A 23418-nucleotide genomic window follows, 5' to 3' on the forward strand; every position below is an offset into this window, starting at 1 on the left:
TACACTAGTTAGGTTGCTTAATTGTTATAAACAAAGTAACTGAGAATTAAATAAAAAAGTGGCTAACCTTGACTCTAATATAATCGATCTAGGCGAATTTTTTTGTGAAAATTGTTGTAAAAATATCAGTTTTACAAATATCAAAGTGTAGTTATTTAGTCTACAGTCAATCTTAACAAAGGTTTTCAAATTATTTATTAGTCAAAAATGACTACTTTAGTAAAATGTTTTTGCAATATTAAAAATGACTTTCATCGATTTTTTTAAAGTCGTTGTTTCATTATTATTTTCTGAGCAATAACATTGCAAAAATAGCTTTGTGGGATAAACAAATGAATAAAATTAGAACTAGTTGACGAATCGTCTTGAAATTTATGTATAAGGACGACTTGATTTAACTTTTCATGCAATATTAAAGTCCTAAGTTCATTTTTACAAAATTTACAGTAGATTTTTGATAATCAGAATTGTAGCCTTTTTGTACAATTTCCGAAGCAACAAATTTTCGATAAAAATTCAATAATCGCAATTTAAAACCTTTCCCCATCTACTAAAAGATCAATACTCTAAAACTCTAAATAATATATTTAATTACCATATTTTTACCTGTAGCGATTTAAACGAAAAACTGTCATTTTTTTATCCTTATTTGTTAATAACTATAATATGCCTCTGAACTGTGACGGGCATTTTTGTGTTTATAATGTATTAGGTAGGTATACGTATAATATGGATACTATCAAAAAAACGCATTTGTAACCGGGCTGGATCGGTGTCCCGAATATGGTAATATTTTTGCCTTATTTCCCTGGAGTATTTTGCTTCCTAAATATTTGAGGAGCAAATGGTTTGGTGACGTTGTAAAAAGTACACTGCCGCTTCATATCAACGAACTATTCTACATGTTCCATTCTCTTGATAGCGTATTCACATTCAAAAAAATGCTAATATACTTTATATATTTCGCTACAAACTTTTATTGAATTGTAATCTAACGAAGAAAATCAAAAACCGCAAATTAATTGCATCGCAAGTGTTGTTATTAAAAATTACAATGGTTGATTTTGGTAGGGGAGCCCAAGCGAGGATTTTTGCAGTTACTCGAGCGCGTCATATTATTACATGGGGAGAATCCTTGTACCCTGGAAACGTACCTCTACCATATTGGCTCTTAATACAGGGGATTTCGTTAAGGGGGATACGAAAAAAAAAATCTATCCTTAGAAAAACTCGAAATCGTTAGATTAAGATAAAGTAAAATAAGTACTCGTACATACATGCAAAACAGTGTATATTTAAAAAATCTGACGATTTGAACGGGTCATAAGCAAATGGGTGAGTCACAAAGTTTTACAAACAAATATTTCGCGAAATGAACGTCAGATCGAAAAACTAAAAAATACGTGTTAAATATTTTTAAAAAATCTATCGAATGATACTAAACACGATCCCCACGGAACGGGGTGGGGGTAAATTTAAAATTTTAAATAGGAACCCCACGATATTTCGCTAAATGAATATGAGATCGAAAAACTGAAAAATACACGTATTCAATATTTTTGAAAAATCTATCGGATGACACCAAACACGACCCCTCACGAAGGTGGGAAGGGGGTTAATGTAAAATATTAAATAGGAGCCCCTATTTTTTGTTGGAGATTAGGATCCCTTACGTAAAAATGGGTAACTTTTATTAAAGACATTTTTTCGAATTATGGATAGATGGCGATATAATCGGGAAAAACCATTGTTTGAAATGGAAAATTAAAATAAAAAATGGAAACTCCTTTATTTTAGTTTATTGAAAACTTAACATTTTTTGGTTTTAGAACCTACTCTTTACAACCCAATAGGCCCCCATAACGCTCGAGTAATTGCAAATTTAGCATATTTTCCTCCCCTACTATTTGTAATTCAATCTCGTTGTTTCCGCTTGGGTTTACTGGTGGCATTATTATTGGGTGATTTGTATTGGTGGTCTCGACCCTGCATGCAATATAATATGAAATCGGAAACGGAATGAGTGGACTAGTGGAGCATCATATTTTACACAAATATATTTCGGTTAGAAACTCATTATTTCATCCCACAACTAATATTTCTATCCTGAATTTTGAGGATTACCTGTCATGTCTATTCTTTGTATTTAAAATATATAATAAAAATAAAAATATTGCTTGTTACATATTCATCTTTCAGTTTATAGAAAATTTATATTGTTTTGTTCAGCAAGAGCCAAAGTAGAATACATTTTTTTGTGTTGTGTTAATTATTTTTTCATAAATAAATGTATATGCATATATAAATCTGTGTAAAAGAGTTTTGTAACCATATTTACAGCAACCAATATAACAGTGAAGATTTGAAGATACTGCCTAGATCATTGGGGCTAATGATTGTTTAACAATAAAATGACAACTCATATGTAACTAGAAAAAGACACTTGAGAGGCTAATTATTCTATTGTTGGGTCTTAGACTAGCTCTATCTCAGGTATGGGTATCGCAATAATAAGAGAAGGAACACTTTAAGACCATATTTTGTTACAACTACCGGTTGAAGCAAAAAAGAAATCAATCTTTTTTTTGTAAACACTAACCGGTTCGAACAGAGTAAACAGAGGTTTCAGTTGGGAAGCAGTTCTTTACTAGAGTGTATAGGATTTAAGTTTAAAAATTTTGGACTGTATAATTGATACTTACGTTAATTTGATAAATAACTTTGTTCTTATAAAGTTTTTAGTATCAATAAATTATTTCACTAATAACAAGAATAATTAAAAAGGTTATTCTACATCGTCTATCGATATTGTTTCGAAGCTATGCTATGGCATCTTACGAAATTTACTATTTTATATAGGACTAAAGTCACAATTTAAGTTTGAAATTAGGTTTTTCTACGACCGTTTAATAACATGCTCATTATTCGCTATTTTTTAATAGATAATAGCACCAATTACCGTACCCGTGAGTAATAGTTCATTACTCACGGGCTGAAGTTAGATTCAAGTAGCACATGTCACTTTTATTATAATTCGTATATAAACTGCAAATAAAATTACTTAACTTGTTTATTTAATACAATAATTATTGTAATTTATATCAATAATAATGATTAACTTCGAAAAATATTTAAAGGAATTTTAACTGTAACAATTTCAGTATATTTTTACGTTTCGGTATATCTTGTTTACTAAAAATTTTGACGTTTATCATTTATTTTAGTGACAGTGAGATTAGCGCATTTTGTTTGTGTTAACTGAAATTTATAACTAATATTGTGTTTACTTTTTAAGTTATATTGTGTTAAATATGTTATAACATAATATATTATATAGTTATATTATTATATTTTATATGGTTAAATGTAAATATACATTATAACTGTATTAAATACGTCCACCGATAATAGCCATTTCATATAATTTATTAGATTCAGTGACAGCAGGTACAAATATATGCTTATAATTTTTCGGAAACGAATAGAACTTGGATTGACTAGGTATTTATTGTTGTATTTTTATAATACATAAGAATTTGGTAATAGTCGGCAACCAATTATTCAGCCACGTACTAGGGGTAAACAGCATTTAGGTATTTTTGTAAATTATTATATTTTAGATCTCGAGTAGTTGATAATTATATTTTTTAATAATTAAAATAAAAAAAATGTCGTAGAAAAAGTATAGTATTCTACTCGCATGTAATGGCTATTATTCACTCTGATGAATTACGACACTCGCCTACGGCTCGTGTCGCAAACTTCATCATCGTGATTAATAGCCATCATTACATGCTCGTTGAATAATATACAGTCGAACCCGCTTATTGGAATAGCCTTTTCGCCAAGTAAAAGTATTCCTATAACCGTGATATTCTAAAAACCGATCATTGGTGGCTAGTAGAACCGTTTCGGGGCCTCAAATTTATATTCCTTAAAGCGGGATATTCCTATAAGAGGTATTCTAGTAAGCGTCTTTTGACGTCCATTTCGGAAATTGTTATCAAAATACAAAAGATTAATAAATTAAACAAATTTTGTTTTTGTTGTTTGTTAAAAAAATCTTCGTCTAAAATTTTAATTCCATTTGACTCATTCATATTGACAATTCAGATATATAATGAGACTGAAGGGTATATTATTCATTATTAACGATAAAATCATTAGTTACTGAGATACTTTAAAATCAAAAATTAAGCGGCACAATACATTAATCAAAATAACTGTGCCGTTTTATGTTTTAGTTCAAAACCAAAATTTTAAAACTTCTGGCTTTTAGATTTTTAAATAAAACACTCTGTAACTCAGTAAGGATCCATTTATGATTTAAGTGATTTTTGTTAGATCTTAATATTTTGAGGTCTAGAAACTACAAATCAGAGATTGGACATTCTTAATGAAACACCCTGTATATATGTATATACAGTGAACAGTGAATGCTTGACTATTCTCAAATTCTATGCCACTGGCGGAATTGCTATTTTAGCGATATATTTAGATTCTCCAATACTTTTTATGTAAATAACATACTCTGCATTCGCAAAGATAAAGTAATTAGTTTTCGAGATATCTAAAGCTAAAAATAAAACTGCACAGCTATTTTGATTAACGTGTTGTGCCCCTTCATTTGTAACTTCAAATATATCGACAACTAATGATGTTATCGTTACGAATAAAGAGTATAATATTTGCGTGGAAAGTATTGGAGAATCTAAAAATTATGCTGAAGTAGCAATTCCATCAGTTGCGTAGAATTTAAGAAGGGTCAAGCATTTACTTTCCCTGTCGTAAGCCTCTTGTAGTAGCCAGACATGTTTATTGAACATAATTTATATGTATAGTACCAACACTATTTGGCAAGTATGATATTAGTCCATGTGGTGAGACCGCTCCCGTCTGAAAAAAATTTCTGATTTGGTTTCTTTGTGGATTCCCATTCAAAAATGTCCCCTTTAAATAAATCTGAAGGGTGCCGGGTGGAATTTTTGGGCAGAAATTGTTTAAACAACTTTTTTAAACAAATACAAAGGATCATGCTTTTTTGCTCTGAAACATATATTTTTAAATTTTTTGGATCAATCTAAACAAGAAAGTTATCTTTTTCTCAGAAATTGATATTTTTGGAGTTATAGGCGATTTAAAATCTGAAAAATGCGAAAATACGCATTTTCGAGGCTTAAAAACTCATATTTAAATTAGTATTTTTGAGGTTACCAGATACCTAGATTGAAGACTGAACATTCAGATTCAAGATTCTGAAGAGTGATTGCGTCTAACTTTAATTTGTACTGCTGTTTTTTAATTGTTAAATATGCGTGTTTATCCGATTTTTTTGCCGGTGCGGCACGGTCCATTTCAAAAATCTCCTATTTTCCTTCGAAAAATATTTTTTCCAGATTCTTTGTGATATTCTATATAAAATAAGTTTCGTGCCTTTTTTCTAAAAAGTTAATAGTTTTTAAGTTATAAGCGATTTAAAATTCGAAAAATGACAAAAAAACGCGTTTTCGGATTTTTAATCGCTTATAACTTTAAAACTATTAACTTTTGAGAAAAATGTCAAGAAACTTATTTTATTTAGAATGTCCCAAAGAATCTAGAAAAAATATTTTTCGGAGGAAAATAGGAGATTTTTGAAACGGAGCGCGCCGTACCGACAAAAAAATCGGATAAACATGCAAATTTAACAATTAAAAACAACGGTATAAATTAAAGTTAGACGCGATCACTCTTCAGAATCTTGAAGCTGAATATTTAGTCTTCAATTTAAGTATCTGGCAACCTCAAAAATACTAATTTGAATATTAATTTTTGAAGCCTCGAAAATGCGTATTTTCGCATTTTTCAGATTTTAATTCGCCTATAACTCGAAAACTATCAATTTTTGAGAAAATTGATACTGGAAATAATAATGATAATTCGAAAAAGATACCTTTCTTGTTCAGAATGACCCACAAAACTCAAAAATATATGTTCCGGAGCAAAAAAGGTGATCTTTTGTATTTGTTTAAAGAAATTGTTTACACAATTTCTGCCCAAAAATTCCGCCCGGCGCCCTTCAGATTTGTTTAAAGGGGACATTTTTGAATAGGAATCCACAAAGAAACCGAATCAGAATTTTTCCAGACGGGAGCGGTCTCACCACATGGTCTATATGGATTTGTAATAGTATATTGTGCAACAAGTGCAGAAAGGTACTAATTTCTCACGAGTTTGAAAAGTTGCGGTACGAGCGCAAGCGAGTGCCGCAATTCAAACGAGTGAGAAATTACCTTTCTGCACGTGTTTCACACTATACTTTTTCTACAAGCACAGATTTTCCTAAAAATAAAAATCACAATTTCCAAACGACGATTAATTATAATAGGTACCTATGTGATAAATTTTAAACTGTATTTAATTAATACCTACTAATCAATTTAAATTCCTTATACCTAAATAAATTGCACAGAAATCAGTTAAAAAATTAATGCACTGCCTTAATTTGTTTAAATTTAAACAATTATTACACATTATTGACATTATATTTATGCAGTCACGGATTTACACAAAACCTACTTCATTCGACGTCTCTTGCACAGGTTGCTAAATCCTAATTGGTTATTTGATAATTATAAAATGTTTAATAAGAATAAAATTGTAAAATAAAACAGTTGTAACATCCATAATTTAGTGTCTATGCTATAGTTAAATATAATAATTGTCTTATAGGTTATATATTTGTCTAAAGTTTAACCACGGATGTAAACAGAATATAACGTTACTCAGAACGCGGTAGTCCACGGATGTAAACAGAATATAACGTTACTTAGAATGAGGTAGTCAACTGTGCAGAAAAGAACTTTGCGGCACAGAAACGTCACTTTGCGGCACAGAAACGTCACTTTTCTGCACACTAATGTCAAATATCTTATACTGTGAGAAAATATCAAGTTTGCTAACATAAAACCGTGCAGAAAAGTGCACTTTGAATAGTGGTTGTAGAAAAATAGCTATTTGTATAACAAGGGAGGAAAGTGCTACTTTTCCTCCCGAGAATGAAGTTTACTGCCCGACGCGTAGCGGAGGGCAGTAATCATTCAAGGGAGGAAAAGGCACTTTACTCCCATGTTATACATATGGTTTTTCCACCTTCCTCAAATAACAAGTCATTTTTTCATTTTTATTTAATTTATTTATGTAACTAACCAACAAAATTTATTAGAACTAAAACTAACAAGTAGGTACAATATAACTGTCAACTGTCAAATATAAGTCAAATTATTAATGTAAACATTGTTAAATCAGAATAACAATTTACTGTTTTTTACCATTCTGTAAAATACAGAGTGTTTTTAAATAAACGTTAAAATGTATAGATACTTACGTAATAGAAAATAGATATTGTACAGGGCGTCAATAAGTTATATTTCATGAATGAAATACCATGACGTCACTTTTACTTTTCCTCCCTAGGGAGGAAAAATGTTTTCCTCCCTAGGGAGGAAAAGTACAACTTTGCTCCCTACAATCAGGTCCGGAAAAGTATACTTTCGGTAGAGGTAGGTGGAAAATACTTTTATGCACGACCGGGTGATAAAGTCCATATATTATGTATACATTTGGCGGGCGTAAAGTGCCACTTTAGCGCCCGTGGGCTTCTTTATCGCCCGCCGGGCGGTAATGTTAGATAGCGGCTGAGGTTAGTGAAACACAAAGTTTTTATTTATTGTATTTTATTTTAATAAAGGAATTATAACTTTAGCAATCAAACATAAGTTTCCTACATCTATAATTTTATATTTATAACACAATTTGAACAATTATTTATAGAAATGTTAGGGTTTGCTACTTTACTAACAAATTCATCGTAGACCTTATCGTATATTTTCTCAGATTTATCGGGTAGTAAACTTAATTTTGCATCTTCTGCTGCTTTAAAAATTTCCGGTGGTGTTCCAGAAAATGTTTCATCGTCAATAGTTTCCATTATAAAAGACCTTCTTAAAAAATGTGTTATGAAACTTTCAATACGATAAATAATGGCAACTTACTATTCTTGACTTATTTACTTTGTTGCTTGGGTAACGCTAACATAGGTATAGAGATTACTGTTCTATCATATTATTATTTCTTACACCTATTTCTTTCAATATGACATTTTTTATTAACTAACCAATACAAATGATTCGGTGAATTGTTATACAGGATGAGTTATAAAAAATTGAGCTATAAAATTCATGTAACTTTTGAAACGGTATTTATAATAAATTGCTCGCAAAAGGTGGAAAGAAAAAGAAGCATTAAAAAATAATCACTAAGCCGATCGTGCAAGGAATTTTGTATCTTTATTAATAAATGATCATTAAAACAGTCGTGCATAAAAATTTGTATGTATTTCGGGCGTAAACAGCGTTTATGGAGCTTACGTGTTAATAGTTTAAATGAGATTTACTTATATCAAATATCCTTAACTTTCGAATTCCAGTGACGAAGAGTTACAGTTTTCTTTTTGTAATATTGTATGAAACTCTGCGTGAAGTACTTTTTGCGAAATTACGCGATGTATAGCACTCGCTCCGCTGTCGCTAGTGCTCTAAACATCGCGTGCGTTCACCAAAAACATCCTTCACGAACTGTTTTATAAATAACTATTAAAGCACTGGGTACAAATCGTCGCCTCAAAGCAAGAGTAGGATATGTAAAATAATGTAGTTTCGAGAAAAACGCAATTAAAAATTTTACGAAACTTCAGAGTAATTAATAACTTTTTTATATTTGAATGGATTTACATGGAATTTGGTTTGAGTATCTATCCACTTTACATGCGTCACATAACAGTTTATATTAATTCATAAAAAAGTAAAAAATAATTGGAAAAAAAGTTAGTTGTCCTACTGTTGTCCTCAAAGATATTCTATTTTTTAACGATATCCGTAAATTTCTGTTACATAAAACTTATATTGCACTTAAGTTTTGTTTAAAATTTTACACCTTTCAATACAGAAAACAAAACAATTTTGTTGTTCAAACATGTTATTACATAAATTATAACATGAACATATTGGTTTTCCAAAAATTTAAAAATTTGACAAGATAATAAACAAAATAAAATGAAAAAAATCATCAGAATCAGTTTTGATAATAGCGGATACTGAAAGTTGTGAAAGTAAAAACTTATTGCATCTTCTTAAATCAGCCCGAAATTTCTAAAGGGGAATTTATCATGAATTTAACTTAGGTACCTTTTTCCTGTGCTTGATAAATTCCAGATTACAACTCAGAATAAGTATTATTTTTGTTCGCTAAATACATTGAATACTGACTTCTAGATACACATAATTTTTACAATTTAAATTGACTGCATTATTCATTTTTACTCTTAACATACACCTTTTAACATCAATGTAATAGAACTATTTTTTAAATTACTGAAGATAAAATTGTGACCTCAAGCTGGATGATATGAATACAGACATAATCGCAACTCAGCACTAACTACATGGCAACAGTAGGATATGTGAGTAAGACAGAGGCGTACGGTCCATGGAAGCGGGGAAAGCGGCGCTTCCCTATACTTCCATATAAGAAAATACATATATTATTAATTAGTATTTAATTATCAACAATATTTCCCTAATCTAAGTAATCTATTATGTAACTAATAGGCATTGAAACATTATTAAAATTTGATCGCATACGAACGGTCTCAAATAAGCACACAATTCAACGATTCAGTCCGGTCCTGACGGAAGCGCATCTCAAAATCGCTGCTTGTCATGCATTTGTCCCGTTCAAAAATTGGTCAGGGTTTAATAACCTCACTCGCTAGTCATATTCCTTTCACTCGAATTTTGATACGCCTGGAAGCGCTCGTCCGACCGCTTCCGATTCGAAAACGAGATGCGGAGTCTGTTACTGCTGCTATAAGGGGTAGGTATTTAGGTACAAATGGCTCGATTTCAATTTTTTGCTTAATATTTTTACTAATATTTTATTTGACATTTTGAGATTTTTCCTTTTACTGATGTTTTATAGTACCTACGACATTTTACAGACGAAGTCAAGTGACATTGCATTTTGTATAAAACAATTTGATGACATGATGATTAAAAAAATGAGCTGTTTAAAAATATTTGGGATAAAGCTGAAAATATGGGCTTCGAACCTAAAAGAAAAATAATGATGATTGATATTGTCGGCGAAAGAGAGACCTATCGACGATTATACATCGAAATTTTTGATAATATTCTACAACAAATGAATTATTACTTTGAAAATTTTAAAGAAATAAAAATATGTAGAATTATGTAATTTTAATATGTCTAATTATAATTCATTAAAATCTCCTACAGAGGTATGTATCTACTTAATTCAGTACGATTAAATTATGATTTTTTTGATAATCTAGCTTTGCATTCTCAGTTAAATGTCATTTATAAAACACCTGAAATTAGTGATAAAGAAATACTTAGGAATCGGTTGAATTTTTTGAATACTACTGGTTTAAATCAGTATATGTGTGAAGTGGGCAAGTTGTGTGAATTAAGTAGTAGGTACTAACTATCTCAGCTACAAGTGCATCAGTTGAACGAAGTTTTTCAGCATTAAAACGCATCAAAAGTTTTACAATAAATTTTACAAGTGAAGACAGACTTTCCAAGTTAGCCCTATTATCCATTGAAAAAGAGTGCATTTATTAAACAATTATCAGAAAATCCAAAATTTTACGACGATATTATCGACAAAAAATTTGCATTGGTTGATAAGAGAATAGGACTCAAGTATAAGTAAATAAGTATCATATTGTTGAAAGTTGTGTGTTATGGAAGGTGATTCGAAGTCGGAATATAAAAACAATTTTGAATAGAACTCTTCTTTTTAAGTTTAAAGAAACCAAGCCTGGAGCAGGGACTCGACCCTGAGCAAGCAGTACAGATCGATGATAAGTCACTAGATATACGATATACTAAGTCACTAGAGTCACTAACCTGCATTGATCGGGATAGGATTTCGTTTGTCAGTCCTTGTATCCAGGACTCCCACATAATAAGCACTTTGCGGATGGAGAGCCCATATAGCGCATCAGAGTGCTATCGGAGGGGAAGTGGATAGTATGAAGCATTGGGGCGGGATGGAGTGACGCCCGCTTATAAGAGTAAATCCTTCTTGCCTCAATGAATTTGTATCACCCGAATCTCATTCTCAAGGCGTGTGCATGTCTCTCAGACTGGGTTAAACACTATACCTAATTTTTTGTAGTTCTTGTTTTTAGTCGATATAAGTTAACAGGTAATACATTAGGTATACACCTATTAAGTAGGTATATGTTTTGATCTCGACCCTCGTAAGAAAATATTTGTTAAACCCTTATTGAATCGCTTCCTCTTCCGAAAATGTCACCGCACGCCACTGGAGTAAGATAACTTAGTGTTGCATTAATATTGATGACCAAAATTAATAAACGACAAAATATAATGGTATGATATGTAAGTTGTCTTAGTGTTGCATTATAGAATTTGGGCTAAAAGGATTTAAGCTACACAAGGATATGTGATATTATGAAAAAAGTATATCACTTTTTATTTATCTTAGTGTTACTCTCAACAGAAGGGTTTGTTTCGAATCATTTGACATGGATATCAAAAAAGTCATTCTTTTTACATATCTTACTGTTGCTTTGAGGCGACGAAATAATAATTTTTAAATTTTTAAATAAATTTTTTTGGGTTAAAACCCAATTAAATCAATTTTTTGGGTTAACGTCAAGTCACAGTGACAGTTTGAGCAACTTTTGACTTGCAATAAAAAACACTATTTTAGGAAATAATATTTTTGTAGAAAGTCTACATGTTTTAATATTTTTAATTAATATTGATTCAATTTAATATAGAATCCTTTTGCCATTATTAATTTGACTAACAATTTTATCATATTTCAATAATATATCAATAATAACAGAAATAAATGTTATTTTTGAAGTAATGGCGCGTCCGTTATATTTCAATTTTGCTTTTGAAAAGTGATTGTATTTTTTTTATTATTCTTTTATTGTACGTAAAAATTACATGCAATATCAATTACTAGATATAAAAGCAGTTTTGCGAACGGAACGGTTCAGTAGCCAAACAACCCATTAAAAAATGGAATAAAAGCAAAAGCTACTCACAAAACCATAATTATTATTCTTTATAAAATGCTCAGCCTGACCTGAAATTTCACAGTCTAGTATAAAAATAGATTTATGTATGGAAAAAATAAAATAGTGATTCGGAGGAAAGTTTAAAATATAGTGAAATTCAATTTTTATTCAGTATAAAATCATAGAATATATATTTTTAAATAGGCTGCATTGGACGTTTTGAGAAACAAGAAGAATATTTCTCGTAATTTATATCCTTCAGTTAAGATAATCTCTGATATGACACCTTAAACAGCGTCAACATCTAAATGATTTACGTGCAGAACTAGAGTTACGATTAAAAACTGAAACAAATCTCACTATTAAATATGTTTATGGAGTTCCGCAAATCGTTCAAATACTATCCAACAAAAGAGTTCGCGAGGAAGAGTCTTCACCTAACCGAGAGTCTGGCCTAAAAGTTGTAAAACCTGCCTCCTCGAAATCTGAATAGCAATCAGTACACATTGTTTTTTGGAACTCACAAGGAATTAATAGTGTTAATGACTTTTTAAGTGATTTCAATGATATACCCATTCTTTGTTTATCGGAAACATGGGTTATTACCGAAAATATAAAATTTTCAAATTATTTATCTACTTACTCATGTGCCAGTTCAGTTGCCATAAAAGAAAAATCCTTGGGTAGGGCTAGCGGTGGTCTATCAATTTTTTGTAATCCCAACCTTTCTTCTGTTTGTATTGATAAATCACCTTGGTGGATCTTTTGTTTAATATCTAGCAATAATTATAAATTTGTAGTCTGTAACGTTTATTTTAAACCTAGTCTAAGTATTGAATATTTATTGTCACTATTTCAGGAGGTGTTATCTAATATTTTAGAGAAATTTAATGATACACCTATAATTATTGGAGGAGACTTTAACTCCCGTGTTTCAGACAATGACGTATCCCCTCCTGAAATATTTGAAAACACAAATTTTTTTGACGAGAGACAAAGTTTAGATACTGTAATTAATGCAAAAGGTAGATGCCTTCTTGATTTCATGAATTTTAACGGGTTCTGTCTGTTAAATGGTAGGTGTATTTCTGATCGGCCTGCAAAATTTACTTTCGTCGGCCCTATGGGCAAGAGTACAATAGATTTAGTTTGGGTAAATAACTCACATTTGCACTTTGTTAATGATGTTTACGTAAATACAACGTGTACTTTATCAGACCACTTTCCTGTTTCATGCTTTATAACTCAAACGTATCTCTCACCTATGAAAGAAACTATAATAAAAAATAAAACTATTTTTAAGTTAAATGAATCTTTAGTTTTGTCTTATAAACTAAACATGCAAAATTCGGCGGGGGTGCACATAATTCATGATGTCGAAATGGCAAACAAAAACCTGTTGGATAATATTTATAAAACAGCTGATAATCTTGGGCTGTCAAAAAGTATAATCGCTCCTAACAGACCTAATAAACACAAACCGTGGTATGATTGTCAATGTAGAGATCTAAAGAAATCAGTTAAAGGTAAACTCAAAATTTGTCAACAAAACAATTTCTCAAATCAAACTAAAAACGAATACTTAATTATTAAAGCAGAGTATAAAAAATTATTAAAAGTAAAAAAAACTGAATTTCAACAAAATATTATTGGTAATATTTCCAACTCTACTGATTCAAAAACTTTTTGGTTTCATATTAAAAGAGCTCGAAATATTTCAAATAGTTACATATCTTTACCTGCTGCAACATGGGAAACATTCTACTCTGAAATTATGGGAGCCGGGATAGTGGACACAACCCTCTATTTCGATGCGAGGAATCCGTATTTTGATAATCCTATTACCACCAATGAAATTTACTTAGCTTTAAATTCCTGTCAAAACAACAAAGCTCCAGGATCTGATAATATTCCCTATGAGTTTTACAAATACTTACCAAATAACTGGATCTTATACCTTAACTCATTTTTCAATACTATCTTCAACACTTCCACTTTTCCTAATAGTTGGTCGAAAATTACTCTAAAAATGCTCCACAAAAAAGGTCCCTCTAACGATCCTTCCAATTACAGGGGAATTGCTTTAGTAAACTGCATTACTAAAGTATTCATGCAAATTATTTTGAACCGTTTAGTCAATTGGGTAGAATCGTTTAATATACTTCCCGAATCCCAATCTGGTTTTCGTAAAGAACGTGGTTGTTACGATAATGTCTATACTCTTACATCCATCATTCAATTTCGTCTCCGATTTAAAAAGCGCAAGCTATTTGTATTGTTTGTTGACTTTAAGCGGGCTTTTGATTGCATTAACCACGCGTTGCTCTGGTCTAAACTTTTTGCTTTGGGTATTAGCTCTAAAATTGTACTTCTACTTAAATCTTTCTATTCTAATGCTACCTTTAGGGTTAATGCTGACGAGCAATATACTAAATCGTTTAACATTTGTGAGGGCGTGTTACAGGGAGAAGTCCTCAGTCCCTTGTTATTTGCGTTATTTCTTGCAGACATCGAAGATTTTTTTAAAAGCCGCGGAGCAGAAGGCATCAATGTTAATAACGTAAATGAAACTCTTATGCTTTTATACGCTGACGATTTGGTAATATTAGGTCACTCGGAGATCGATATATCAAAAAAATTAAAAATGTTGGAGGATTACTGCAAACAAAACAAACTTACTGTCAATACTGCTAAAACTAAAATTATGTGTTTCTCTAGGGCTCCTTATAACTTAAAAAATAATATTAAATTCACTTTCAATCAATATCCCATTCTATTAACTAACACCTATAATTACCTTGGAGTGACTTTTGCCTCTTCGTCTCTATTCCGTGAAATGGCAGATGTGAGTAATGCGAAAGCTAAACAAGCAACTGGAGCACTTATACCTGTTCTAGCTAAACTTAAAATTGACTGCATGCAAACGAGGCTACAACTTTTTGATGCATTAGTAACAAGTACAATCTCCAATTGTATTTCTGTATGGGCACTCCGTTATGTAGATGTTCTCGAACAAGTTCAAGTACAATTCCTAAAACGAATTCTTATGCTTCCCATATCCACACCCGGTTACATAGTCAGAGTGGAATGCGGCAGAGTCAAACTCTTGTATAATATATTCAAGTGGACACTAAACTGGTTAAAGAAAATTTATATGATGGACGATTCCCGTTACCCCAAAATGTGCTTTTTTCGTCAACTACAACTGATGGAGACCGATAGCAGGTATAACTGGGCAGCGCAGGTAAAATCACTTTTTACTTTTATTGATGCTGAACCTATTTGGAATAATCTCTCCCTTCATTCCCTACAACTGAATAGAAAAGCCTTGTTAATCAAATTTAAAAATAAGCTCTCAGAATTAGATATTTCTCTTTGTCAGCAATCCAATTTTCTCCCCTTATATAAACACCTAGCTCTTTCCGAATTAAGTCAAAAATACTTATGCCTAAAAATGCCCATCCAGATTACAAGAACTATTGCACAGCTTCGATTATGTAATTCATTCTGCTTAACGTTCACTTATAAGGATTCTACATATAAAATTAATCCTAATGAAATCTGTACTATTTGTAACAATAAGGAGTTAGAAACAATTGAACATATACTTTTTGATTGTCCAATATATTCTTGTATGAAACAATCATCCATTAATTATATAGCCGATATTGATACTGTAACTCATACCTTAAATAACATTACAGTGTATTCAGCTAAAATAATAGCTGGCTATATCTGGAATGTTCTAAAACTTAGGTCTTTCATCATAAATGAATAGTTAAATACGTAAATTATACTTTGTATCTTTAATTAATTCTTATATAACTCGTTGTTTTTTTTTTTTTTTTTTTTTTTTTTTATTTATTTCTTTCTTTTGTTTATCCCTAAAATAAACATATTGTGTGTTTCTTGGGATGAAAAGGGAAAAAAAAAAAAAAAAAGGAACGAAATATTTGTTCTCACCCTTTCCATAAAATTGTAAAATTTTAAAAGGAAATAAATGTATCTATCTATCTATCTATCTATCTATCTAAATTCTTAAGTTTGCTAGAGAAATATTAGTAAATAATTTAACCATTTCAGTCCCTAATTATGAACATCTTAGATTATAATTGTGAATTGTGAATGTATGTAACTACCTACGTAGGTACCCCGTCAATATAGCCCCGTCAAAAAAGCTCCGACAAAATAGCCCCGACATAATTTCCCGCACACAAAATAGCTCCGACAAAATAGCCTGCAGACAAAATAGCCGCGGAATAATAGCCCGCCGACAAAATAGCCCCGACAAAATAGCCCCGACACAATAGCCCCGAAAAAAAAGCTCCCTTCAGAATTCATCATAAAATAATTCCTTAAAAATACATTTTTTCGGAAATGGTAATTATCCTCTATTCAGATGTTTATCTTAACCACATTAAATAAAAATTGTCTTTTCAGAGAACTCGAGTCCTGTCTTTCCTGCCTCTTGGAAGTTTGAACATTTAAGTTAAGCGAAAATCAATGTTAATTTATGATATAAACATTTTTTTTTCTGTTATCGGGCAACAGTAAAATGCATTTTAAATTAAATAAATTGAATACGTTCTTCCTTTTTCTCAAATAATTTAAATTAAAAAAAGGTTATCAAAAGATTAAGTTTTCACTCTAATGGCATATAACATATCCCACCAGAATGAAAACAATGGGAACCTTCTCTGGTTACACCTCCGAGGCTTCTACAATTTGCAAGCCATACGGATGCTGAGACTAAGGAAGATGAGGGAATTCTACAATTTACAATTCACGTCACATCTGCTCAGCGCGGTAAAGTTCCAACGAGACTGGTTCCCTTCATACTCCACACAGAGTAAATGTAAATCAAAAATGAATAACCATTTTCAATTTCGTTGCAAAACGAAAATACAGCCGAACCATATTCCAGTCCAATCAGAGAGTGCTGCAAGCACCTCTACCGGTTTCGAAACTTATTAGTCTCTCATCAGGAGGCACATATGCTGCTCTCCCTGATCCAACCAAAACAAACCCCAGCGTGCAGTCCCGAATTGCAACGAACGAAATGGCATAGATGCCCTAGCGGCAACTGCTATCAAAAGACTAAGTTTTCACTCTAATGGCATATAACATATCCCACCAGAATGAAAACAATGGGAACCTTCTCTGGTTACACCTCCGAGGCTTCTACAATTTGCAAGCCATACGGATGCTGAGACTAAGGAAGATGAGTGAATTCTACAATTTACAATTCACGTCACATCTGCTCAGCGCGGTAAAGTTCCAACGAGACTGGTTCCCTTCATACTCCACACAGAGTAAATGTAAATCAAAAATGAATAACCATTTTCAATTTCGTTTTGTTCCATTGTTTTCATTCTGGTGGGATATGTTATATGCCATTAGAGTGAAAACTTAGTCTTTTGATAGCAGTTGCCGCTAGGGCATCTATGCCATTTCGTTCGTTGCAATTCGGGACTGCACGCTGGGGTTTGTTTTGGTTGGATCAGGGAGAGCAGCATATGTGCCTCCTGATGAGAGACTAATAAGTTTCGAAACCGGTAGAGGTGCTTGCAGCACTCTCTGATTGGACTGGAATATGGTTCGGCTGTATTTTCGTTTTGCAACGAAATTGAAAATGGTTATTCATTTTTGATTTACATTTACTCTGTGTGGAGTATGAAGGGAACCAGTCTCGTTGGAACTTTACCGCGCTGAGCAGATGTGACGTGAATTGTAAATTGTAGAATTCCCTCATCTTCCTTAGTCTCAGCATCCGTATGGCTTGCAAATTGTAGAAGCCTCGGAGGTGTAACCAGAGAAGGTTCCCATTGTTTTCATTCTGGTGGGATATGTTATATGCCATTAGAGTGAAAACTTAGTCTTTTGATAGCAGTTGCCGCTAGGGCAACTTAGTCGTTCGTTGCAATTCGGGACTGCACGCTGGGGTTTGTTTTGGTTGGATCAGGGAGAGCAGCATATGTGCCTCCTGATGAGAGACTAATAAGTTTCGAAACCGGTAGAAGTGCTTGCAGCACTCTCTGATTGGACTGGAATATGGTTCGGCTGTATTTTCGTTTTGCAACGAAATTGAAAATGGTTATTCATTTTTAAAAAAAAGTTTTTGGACACCCTGTATAAATATTTATGTAATTGTTTATAAGAGGCTGTTTTAGACTTAAACCATTTCACTACAAATTTTTAAAAATTCTTGTTTTCGTTTTTTGCCTCTCCTGTAAAATCGCTAAAAATGAGTTACAACCTTGTTCGATGGGGGTGTCGAATTGCAAACGTTTTAAATTTATTTACCATTTCGGTCTAATGCTGTTCGGTCTAGTGAGGTTTCGGTAAAGTGCTTTTCGGTCTAATGAGTTCGGTCTACTGCTTTTGGTCTAATGATTTTGGTCTAATTTTCGTGTACCATCTCATCCAATATTAATAAATTAAGGACCAGTCTAGATTATCATGTATTTTTTTTAGAAAAATTATTTTTTATTGAATATTTTCACGGCCACATAGGTATACGGAATGCTTAAGAAATAAAAAAAATAACTAGTCTCTGCTAATCTACTGGTTATGTCTTGCTCGGTGGCTCCATTCTTTGAGAGTATGAATACTAAGTATTTGAATTTTTCAGTGCCGTTAATTTCCCTATCATCGTCCATTTTCAAGTTTTTCACTGTCATAACGCAACGGTATAAAACGTTTCTCGCAGTGGCGGCCGGTCAAGGTCGGCAGGGTCGGCAGTGCCGACCCACACATTTATAGATATTATAGATTTTTTTAATATTCAATTTAATTAGAGTTTATGTAATTTTTTGTATCTGTGAAATAAAAAAACTGTCAGATAATACAGACTAAATTTTATTCATGGCTTTTAAATGGATTCGACCAATCCGGGCGTTAAGTGATCCCTGCGCATTTTCAAACACTGAATGATCCGAGCCATTCATCTTACTGTTCGGCTAGCCGATCCCAGCTCCTCCGTAGCTTGACGATTTACACGTAAAACCAACGAAAAATACAAGTCGATGAGCAACCAAACATATATTTCTCCGCAGGCATTAAGCGGCAGGTACGGCATATTTAAATCTGTCGGTTTCATTTGGAAGCATCGGCAGAAATTTTAAAAAATAATCACGCCGTTTTTCGTCGTTTAATTGATATTGTAATTTTTTTAAGTTGTCAGGAATTATCATTCATTTATAAATATATAATATCGTATAATCGTTATATAATATAATTATAGGTAACTAATAAAATTGTTTAAGAAATACGATTTGGATTTTCTAATGTACTTTCTGATTCTAAGATATTTAGCGGCATGTCTAAAACAGTACAGAATGAACTAATATAATTAATTAGTTACATTTTGAATAACGTTATTGGATCTGAGCTTCAGAAAACCATTTGCTTTTCGCTAGAAATAGACAAAACTTCTGATTATCATGTCATTTACAATCATTTTCAATTGTTGTCCGATACGCGTTACGTGGTAATATTTATGAGAGGTTTTAAGGTTTTACAGTGAGTAAAAGCTATAAGGCAGAATATGTTTTTGGTGTTTTAAAGAACAGATTAAAATTTTTTGATATCAAAAATTAATTGGTAGGGCAAATTGAGGCAAACTTATAACGGCGCTGCCGTGATGTCTGGTGAATTGAACGGTCTCCAGGCAAGAGTTAAAACTATTGCACCACAAGCTTTATTTGCTCACTGTCATGGGAATAGAATGAATTTAGTTTTGCAGGATACGTGTACAAAAATTAAGAATATCGTCTTTTCTTGCCAGTTTAGCTCGGCCAAACGGACTACTCTTTCAGAACAATTTGTTTCGAAAAAAATGCATACAGTTTGTCAGACGCGATGAAATTTTAAACCTCGGTTAGTTTCCACTGGAGCAAATTTTCGTGAACAGCCTTTGGAAGTTTTTTTAATTTATTATCGAAGGCGATGATTTTGAAAGTTGTGATGTCATATCTTGATCAGTGAAGCAATCGGTTTGAAAACTTTATTAAATGATTACTCTTTTAATACTCTTTTAAATATTTTTAAGAAAGTGTCTGCCCAAACCGATTTGATATTCATTGTTGTTCAAAATCAGTCAACTAACATTATTTATTTCAAATATAGAATAAGAAAACTGGTGCAAAATCACAAAGATTTTCGTAATGATAGTAGTTTTCAATATATACGCAGTGACGTTTTGGGTTCGCTTGATATTTCCGAACCACCCCAAAAAAGACACAGGCATGAAACATATCTCGAAAAATGAGTATATTTTGAAATTTTGGATATCTACTATGTATTATGCAAATAGATACTCGTTTTTCGAATTTAGAAGATTTGCAAATTTTTGACCTCTTTGACGATTCAAAATTTAAAAGTTACCTTCGCCAAAGAACTTTCAAGATATTTATTATTACAAATTACTTAAAAATTACGCTGATCGAAATATTTTCAGAAAGTTAGATAAGTTACAAAATATGTGTAATTTTATATAGTAAGTACTGCAATTCATTACAACATAACAAACTGATCATCAATTCTCTTATTAACACCAACTTCTGCTTTAAATGAACGGGATTTCTCTTGTCTCAGAACAATCAAAACATATTGTCGAAACACCATGAAAAAGATAATGTCAAGTAAACCAAACAAAAAAATCTGCTATGATAATTTAAGCCTTTTAATTAGATGGTATGCCTATATGAGGAGACAAAAAGACCTTGCCGACCCTGTCTCTAAGGCCACGAGCCGCCACTGGTTTCTCGTCTTATACCGTTAACTCAAAATTACATTAGTTGATAAATATATTAGTTTAAATATTTCAAACGGGCCACTTTGTACAAAATTATAGTTGAGATCAAAAATTTATTAAAAAAAATGGTACTACGTACGTAGGTCGTGACCCGACAAAATAGCCCGGTCAAAACAGCCCCGTCAAAAAAGCCCCGTCAAAATAGCCCGAACACAAAATAGCCTCGACAAAATAGCCCGCAAACAAAATAGCCCTGACAAAATAGATCGCACACAAAATAGCCCCGGTCAAAACAGCCCCGGCTAAAACAGCCTCTTATAAACAATTACATAAATATTTATACAGGGTGTCCAAAAACTTTTTTTTAAAAATGAATAACCATTTTCAATTTCGTTGCAAAACGAAAATACAGCCGAACCATATTCCAGTCCAATCAGAGAGTGCTGCAAGCACTTCTACCGGTTTCGAAACTTATTAGTCTCTCATCAGGAGGCACATATGCTGCTCTCCCTGATCCAACCAAAACAAACCCCAGCGTGCAGTCCCGAATTGCAACGAACGACTAAGTTGCCCTAGCGGCAACTGCTATCAAAAGACTAAGTTTTCACTCTAATGGCATATAACATATCCCACCAGAATGAAAACAATGGGAACCTTCTCTGGTTACACCTCCGAGGCTTCTACAATTTGCAAGCCATACGGATGCTGAGACTAAGGAAGATGAGGGAATTCTACAATTTACAATTCACGTCACATCTGCTCAGCGCGGTAAAGTTCCAACGAGACTGGTTCCCTTCATACTCCACACAGAGTAAATGTAAATCAAAAATGAATAACCATTTTCAATTTCGTTGCAAAACGAAAATACAGCCGAACCATATTCCAGTCCAATCAGAGAGTGCTGCAAGCACCTCTACCGGTTTCGAAACTTATTAGTCTCTCATCAGGAGGCACATATGCTGCTCTCCCTGATCCAACCAAAACAAACCCCAGCGTGCAGTCCCGAATTGCAACGAACGAAATGGCATAGATGCCCTAGCGGCAACTGCTATCAAAAGACTAAGTTTTCACTCTAATGGCATATAACATATCCCACCAGAATGAAAACAATGGGAACCTTCTCTGGTTACACCTCCGAGGCTTCTACAATTTGCAAGCCATACGGATGCTGAGACTAAGGAAGATGAGTGAATTCTACAATTTACAATTCACGTCACATCTGCTCAGCGCGGTAAAGTTCCAACGAGACTGGTTCCCTTCATACTCCACACAGAGTAAATGTAAATCAAAAATGAATAACCATTTTCAATTTCGTTTTGTTCCATTGTTTTCATTCTGGTGGGATATGTTATATGCCATTAGAGTGAAAACTTAGTCTTTTGATAGCAGTTGCCGCTAGGGCATCTATGCCATTTCGTTCGTTGCAATTCGGGACTGCACGCTGGGGTTTGTTTTGGTTGGATCAGGGAGAGCAGCATATGTGCCTCCTGATGAGAGACTAATAAGTTTCGAAACCGGTAGAGGTGCTTGCAGCACTCTCTGATTGGACTGGAATATGGTTCGGCTGTATTTTCGTTTTGCAACGAAATTGAAAATGGTTATTCATTTTTGATTTACATTTACTCTGTGTGGAGTATGAAGGGAACCAGTCTCGTTGGAACTTTACCGCGCTGAGCAGATGTGACGTGAATTGTAAATTGTAGAATTCCCTCATCTTCCTTAGTCTCAGCATCCGTATGGCTTGCAAATTGTAGAAGCCTCGGAGGTGTAACCAGAGAAGGTTCCCATTGTTTTCATTCTGGTGGGATATGTTATATGCCATTAGAGTGAAAACTTAGTCTTTTGATAGCAGTTGCCGCTAGGGCAACTTAGTCGTTCGTTGCAATTCGGGACTGCACGCTGGGGTTTGTTTTGGTTGGATCAGGGAGAGCAGCATATGTGCCTCCTGATGAGAGACTAATAAGTTTCGAAACCGGTAGAAGTGCTTGCAGCACTCTCTGATTGGACTGGAATATGGTTCGGCTGTATTTTCGTTTTGCAACGAAATTGAAAATGGTTATTCATTTTTAAAAAAAAGTTTTTGGACACCCTGTATAAATATTTATGTAATTGTTTATAAGAGGCTGTTTTAGCCGGGGCTGTTTTGACCGGGGCTATTTTGTGTGCGATCTATTTTGTCAGGGCTATTTTGTTTGCGGGCTATTTTGTCGAGGCTATTTTGTGTTCGGGCTATTTTGACGGGGCTTTTTTGACGGGGCTGTTTTGACCGGGCTATTTTGTCGGGTCACGACCTACGTACGTAGTACCATTTTTTTTAATAAATTTTTGATCTCAACTATAATTTTGTACAAAGTGGCCCGTTTGAAATATTTAAACTAATATATTTATCAACTAATGTAATTTTGAGTTAACGGTATAAGACGAGAAACCAGTGGCGGCTCGTGGCCTTAGAGACAGGGTCGGCAAGGTCTTTTTGTCTCCTCATATAGGCATACCATCTAATTAAAAGGCTTAAATTATCATAGCAGATTTTTTTGTTTGG

At 32.9% G+C, this 23418-nt stretch overlaps 1 protein-coding gene and 1 long non-coding RNA gene across 4 annotated transcripts in view; one reads left to right on the forward strand and one right to left on the reverse strand.

Annotated features, from left to right (window-relative positions):
* Positions 1-15970, reverse strand: part of LOC114346465 (uncharacterized) — a 97604-nt gene extending 81634 nt beyond the window's left edge. Inside the window, exon 1 of the long non-coding RNA XR_007699508.1 lies at positions 14919-15970. This is a non-coding gene — a long non-coding RNA (uncharacterized LOC114346465). The remainder of the gene's footprint in view (positions 1-14918) is intronic.
* The window catches only part of LOC114346442 (glutamate receptor ionotropic, kainate 2-like), a 793663-nt gene that overhangs the window by 540691 nt on the left and 229554 nt on the right, over positions 1-23418 (forward strand). The window lies entirely within an intron of this gene.

Source organism: Diabrotica virgifera, chromosome 7, assembly GCF_917563875.1.
Source record: "Diabrotica virgifera virgifera chromosome 7, PGI_DIABVI_V3a".
In the NCBI taxonomy this organism is placed as follows: domain Eukaryota; kingdom Metazoa; phylum Arthropoda; class Insecta; order Coleoptera; family Chrysomelidae; genus Diabrotica; species Diabrotica virgifera.